The sequence below is a fragment of the Rhyacophila brunnea genome, unplaced genomic scaffold (genome assembly GCF_057557595.1).
Source record: "Rhyacophila brunnea isolate RB1 unplaced genomic scaffold, BYU_Rbru_1.0 scaffold_37, whole genome shotgun sequence".
Classification (NCBI taxonomy): domain Eukaryota; kingdom Metazoa; phylum Arthropoda; class Insecta; order Trichoptera; family Rhyacophilidae; genus Rhyacophila; species Rhyacophila brunnea.
In genome coordinates, this window is record NW_028233037.1 from 1,076,227 (window position 1) to 1,083,084 (window position 6,858).

At 23.6% G+C, this 6,858-nt stretch overlaps 1 non-coding gene across 1 annotated transcript; it reads left to right on the top strand.

Annotated features, from left to right (window-relative positions):
* Positions 1 to 1,652: 1,652 nt before the first annotated feature.
* TRNAK-UUU (transfer RNA lysine (anticodon UUU)) lies at positions 1,653 to 1,725 on the top strand. The gene has a single exon. It is a non-coding gene; the product is annotated as a tRNA-Lys (tRNA).
* Positions 1,726 to 6,858: the final 5,133 nt, after the last annotated feature.

Genomic DNA, 6,858 nt, shown 5'->3' on the forward strand with positions numbered 1-6,858 from the left:
AATAAAAAATGAAGCAAATTCGTTTCGAATACAAAAATATTGATATTAATAACTATTTACCGTTTTAAAATTTGTAAAAATACCGGTATATATGATTATCTACTTAAAAAATTTAACAACAAATGAGTAATATTTTTATTTGTTAATATCGAAGCGGCAAAGCATTATAGGTGTGTCGAAACTGAGTACGATATTTAGAAAAGCCTTGCTGGTATTTATTTATGGTCGCTTCTGTCAGAACCAGAAAACATAAAGGCTTTTAATTAATAAAAAAATTTATAATACATTGTTTTTTTTTGAAAAAATCGTCAATTTAATCTTTATGAAAGATGCCCACCTTTCTTACGATAAACTAAACAAAAATTAAAATTGAATGAAATTTGCTTTAATTATGAAAATCTAGCATTATTAAAGCTCTAAAATCAAGTTGAAAGTTCGAGAATATATGTAAACCCAAAAGTGGGGATTTAATATATAAAATAACCCATAATATACTGTAATAAAAATCACATAAATGCAAATTTATATTTTTAACGCGACTTTAATGCTACAATTATATCTCAGATTTATTGATCTGTTTTTTTAAATATATGCATAATGAATATATAAGTAGAATAGACACACAAGAAACCTAGTTTTTGGCGGATCAGTAGAAATTTAGATATTTTTTTTATAAATTATATTCAACAAAAATATCATTATATACCAGACTATGAAAAGAATTACCACCGCCCGCAAAATATGTTATATAAGCTAAGTAAATTTTCAGCCGTTTATTGCTTTTAATATTTTTATTCTGCATACTACTTGTTTTTTGGCATTTTGGGTTGTTTTATTGTAAATTGAAACAAGCTACATTTACAAATTATCAATTACCTGAAAAACTCGAAATCGAAAATCAAGCTGAGGCACATATAAAAACTAAAAATATAGGAAAAACCTTGAAATAATGTGTCTTACCCCAGAGAAGTATCAAGAAGAGTTTAAATATTTTTTGCCCACGGGAAATCAATCATGTTGCGCTTGAAGAAGAAACCAGAAATTACAATAACAAAATTAGCACATAATTAAAGCAATTAAATTATTAATCATTAAAAATAAAAATTAAGCTCTAATATTTATTAAACTAACAATTTTTCTCAATAAATGTTTTTATTTAATTAGAAAATTCAAAAAAAAAACAAACATATGGCTTGAATTTTGCGTATCTCTTTGACCAACTTTTATTTCTAGATTTGTTACAGATCGAATATTTTAGCAATCAATACAACATCACAAATCTGTATGCTAAATCGCGTCGACTTAATATCAATTTTTATAGCAAAAAGTTTATAACTCAAATTTTCAATTAAATTCTTCTAGATTGATTATGTATTTTATATTTAGCTTACATATATATGATATTTTCGCTTACATCTTCATATTCTTATTTATTTACCATTTCATTGTTTTTTTCATTCCCACAATCTTAAAATTTAATTGGTCTAGAAAACATAATGAAGAAATAATTATTTACAAATAATAAAACTCTCAAAATTATCTTAAAATTATTTTTATAGAAGTAAACCACTTGCCTGTCCATCTTTTCTATATATATTATTAAATTATCTGCAAAATTATAATATATATACTAGTATTTTATAGTTTTCGAAGCCTCCTTAGCTCAATCGGTAGAGCGATCGGCTTTTAACCGATAGGTCGTGGGTTCAAGTCCCATAGGGGGCGTCTTTTTTTGCGTGTAATAAATCGTATTTTATTTTGATATGTACCCTCTATTAATTTAGTTGCTATTTTAATTTAACTTTTGGTAAAGCTTTATAATTCAACATACAAAATATGTCACTGTTAATTTATATATTTACGTAGATCATTTAAAACTCTGATTTAAAAAATTGATTGCAATAATTTGTATTTAAATCAAAATATCTAATATGAATAATTTATATCTATCGGTAAAACACGAAAATATACTACAAAAAAATTAAAAAAAGACCTTTATGAAGAATATAAATAAAGTATGGAATCTTATATTACACCTAAAAGAATATTTTATAAAAAAATTCTTGTTTAAATGTATTGCCTTCTGCAGCCGCATAAAAAAATGCCTGTAGGTAGCAGCAATACGCGTGACTTGTAAATTAAACATCTGGATAAAACAATGTAAAATTTCGAGCTATCAAAACTTGAAACTCCAAATATATTTTTATCATTAAAATACTAGCATAATAAAAAAATTATACGTGTTTTTTTTCTGGTCTATCTTTCACCTTAAACATTTGTTCAATAAGTCCATAAGGAAATGCGATAATGATTGAATGAATTTATGATAAATTTATTTCTAGATATATTATAATACTGTATTTTATCCTGCTCAATGAATTAAATAGAATTTATTTATAGCCCTATATTTTCGTTATAATTTTAATTTTATTCTCTAGCACATCTTGCTTGATTTCCCTCGCACAAAGTGTATTTATACTTTTGGCTATCTTCACATTTCTGAAGTCAATTTCAATGCCTCTCCCCTTTTCGAGACCATGTACATTCAAGTGTTTTTCTATATCACAAGGTTTGTATATATGCCTCAATTTAGTTCGTGACTTCGAGTTCTAAATGAACTATATAACAAAATTTAGAAAGTATGAAAATTCATTTGCTAATATATGTGTTTCAAAAAGAAATAAAATAAAACTTAGTTTGTATGCTCGTTATATTTTTAAAATATGATAAATATGAAATATTTGTTACAGTTTATAAAAACTTGCTCATTATAGATAATATCTAAGATAGTATAATTTTTCATAAAACTTGGTCTTCTATGTGTCAATAAAGAAGATCTTTTAAAATTAACTTTCAAAATAAATATTTTGCCTGATTGTCTTATTTTATTAAGATTAAACACCGAAAAATCATGAATAGCTGAATACTATTATATTTATTGTAAAACTAAAGGATATAGAGTCGATTTGTCCCTGCTTGTAGTACGGGGTGGTTTCTCTATCGAAAGAAACATTAAAAGTTAATTATCTAATAAAATAATTATTATATTTTCTAGTTTATGATTTTTTGATCATATTAAGATAATTATATAAATTAAAAATTTAGATCATTTTTAATGGAATATTTATCTTTTATCTTCAAAAAAAAGTAATATGATTTTCTTTTTGTATTAGATCAATACATAATTACAGTAAATTCAATATTTTTAATCTCTAGATTACAATGCTCAGCAGCAGTATGATAATTAATAATTTTAGTTTTTAAAATTTATTATTATCTAATATCATTTTGAAACTTAATAAAAAATCTTAATTTTAAAATAAAAAGATAGTGTCTGCTGTTAAATTTTGTAAAGACATTAAGAATTTTATATATAGAGGTAAAAAACGAGATCCTTTGCCCCAAAAAAAGTCACTATAAAATTAGATATTGCCAAATAAAAACTCTATACATTGTTTACTGATTAAGATGATTAAAAAGAGCACTTATGAGAAACAAAAGATATAAATATATCGTATTTGTAAATACTTTTAAAACTAGTATATATATATAGAAAATACAAACTTAGGTGTATTATGATATTTTAGCAACTAACCTACATAAGAATTTTTTTCTAATATTTGTGATTTTAGTAAATTAATAACATTAAATGTTTTTAGAAGCTTATTTCACTTGTATAATCTACTAATTTTTACATATGTTATCTATATCATATACCTTTTTTCATAAAAATGTAATTTATTATATGTAACTTCAAAACATCAAATTAAATACAAAATTACACTATCAACCTTCAAATTTAAATTTAGATAACTATAATTTTAGAAATCGCATACTTTTTATGCCAAAATAGATATTATAATTTTATAAAAATGGCGTAAATAGTAAAATCCTATTAACGTATTCAAATTTCAAAATCTAAAATATTTTCATTGATTAATTTTAATATTAAAATGCAAAAATCACACAAAAATCTTATATCATAAAAGGCAAATTCCATGAAATATAAACAAAATTAATTATACCACTATGGAACTTGCAAATTTAGTTTTCATTGCAGCATATGTAAAATGTACTTTTTCAGAATTAGATTCTAGATCCCTATACAAAATATTTTATTGTGAGGATATTGATGTTGATGAAGTGGAAAAGAATTTGAAGATAGCAGAAGTCCACAAAAAAGGGGACTTTTCAGGTGAAAAATTCATGATTAAAAAGACTGATTTTGACATGGTTAGTGAAAATGAAATTGAAAAATTCACATCCGAACAAGAAATAAATATTGAAAGTGATAATCCAACTTTATCTAATTCAAATTATAACCCTGGCTTACATCTTAAAGAGCCCGATGTGATAACTATAACGTCAGAAGTTAAAACATTTAAAGAAAGAATAGAAAGCTCCCCAAGGGAATTCGAAAAAGTAAAGAGGAAAAAGTTTATATTTTGTAGCTTCTGTATGAACTCGAATATGTTTGGTTTTAATTAAAAATTACAATTTTTAACTAATTTTTTTGTGGCTAAAATTATTATTATCCTAAAAAGCGTATTTTTATATTAGATAATTTTTCGCTAAGGTAGTAAATTTTAATTTATATGCTATCATAATATTTAAGAGGATAAAATTTCATTTTATTCATCAATTAAAATATATGGGCGCTTCGGATCCGTAAATACAGACAGACAGGCGGTGGATTAAATTTGTTTTAGTAGGCACTTGAAGATAAATGTTGCTATTAAATCATTAAAATGGGCAATGATAATTAATTGTGATAATACCACATATAGCACTTTGAACTAGAGTATAGACATGAATCCTAATTTAAATAGTGGTTGAACACATTGATTTTTATATTTTCTCAAATTTTGTTATTCTACATTATTTAGCCAGTGTTCTTATAGACCGATGTAGCTTCAAAATTTTAATAATTAAATGGGTCAAATTTTGCCAGAAAAATAAAAATCTTTACAAAGAGGAAATTGATACAAAGATGATTCTTGAAAAATAACAATATACTATAGCTTATATACAAAAATATTTTTTTGGTGACTTTAATATTAGGTAATAAATATTTGGACTATTGATACATATGATATTAACAACGAAGAATAATAAAAAAAGCTTAAAGATCACAAAATAGTTGGTCTTTGTAATATATAAAATTTTAAATGGATTTGTAAATGCTAATTTGAATGTGTAAATCATATTAAAATGACCATATCACCATTGATAATCTCCTATGATCATAGGCATTGAATTTTACACAAAAAAAGGCTTATACGTTATTGAAACAGTAGAATTTTTAATTTCTCAAGTAGATGTGCACATAAATTTTAAATATACGATAGAAATTTATGGGATCCTTTTTTGATAAATCTGAAATTTATAAAAACTCTTTATTGTAATATAACAAATGTAAATCTATTAATTGATACTTTTTGTTTATATGTTTATATTATTGCGATAGAAGCTATATCAAAAACTTTGAGAACACAAATGAACAAAATATACTATTTTTTGATATTACTAAAATTCAATTCAATTTTGGCTCGAATGTTGATCATGTCTCTATATATATGATTATTTTTATATATTTAAACATTTTTCACTCGGTACTGACTCTAAACACACCATAAAATTTGTTTTTATTTTTTGCGCTTAATATTAATATTCTTCTAAAATTGACTACCTTGTATTCATATAATGTTTTTAAACTTTACTTATGCAAAAAGTATTCGAGCTAGGCCAACGATTTACATAAAAAAAGAGCTTAAAACCTATGAATATGCAATATAAAAAGATATTTTATCAATAAAAATACCGGAAATTTTACAAGTTACTAAAAATTTAATTTATGCTAATTGAATCATTTAAATTGTTTTTTTGGTTACATAGATGGCCTACTAGAAAAAACCTTAAGATTGTTGCTAAATATTTTTGGATAATTATGACATTTTTACCAACTTTTTATCTAAATTTATCAATGCTTCTGTTTTAGATTTTTCAATGAATATGTCACACACATTGCGTAAAGAATAAATTTTAATAAAATAAGTTAAATAATCATTATATCTTTTAGAAAAAAAAACAGTATAATTGTATATTATTTGTCAATAATTTTATAATATGTACTGGCTCGGATAAAGTATTTTATTAAGTCCATCTAAATTTTAAATAAAAAGATCAACGAACAATCCTTGTACATCACATAAAATATTTAATTTTTCTAAAAAAAAATTATAATGCTAATATTCGAATCATAAATAAATAAGCATTGTACATTTCTTATGCGCGTGGCTTTTCAAAATATCTTGAAAATGTTAAGACTAAAGCATTTCATTTTGAATTTTGTATCAGCATAACTTTACCATGGTACAAAAAAAATAATTTTTAGCTAAATATTTTTATATTTGAAAAAAAAAGTTTGGACAATTAAAAACATTTATAAATGAAAAAAATACATTTAACTATATATTATTTTGCTTCTTAGTTCTATCAAATAGTTATATTAACAAAAAATTACGAAATTTCTGACAAAACTCACTCGCTAATATTGCATGTGGCATTTATTATTTCTTCTTTAGACAAGAAATATTTTTATATTTAAACTCATAAATGAATCTTCTTCATAGTATCAAGAAAAACACTTGAATGTATAAGTCTTGAGCAATGAAGATGCATTGATAAGACTTTAAGGATGATTAGGGTATAAACCAGCCACATTAAACCTTTAATATACAGCAATATAAAGTTTTGCGCAAGCAAACATGAAAAATTAAAACTTAAAAAAAGCTCTAAAATAAACAATGAAACAATTCTATCTATTAGAACTAATAAATATATAATCATAAATATAGC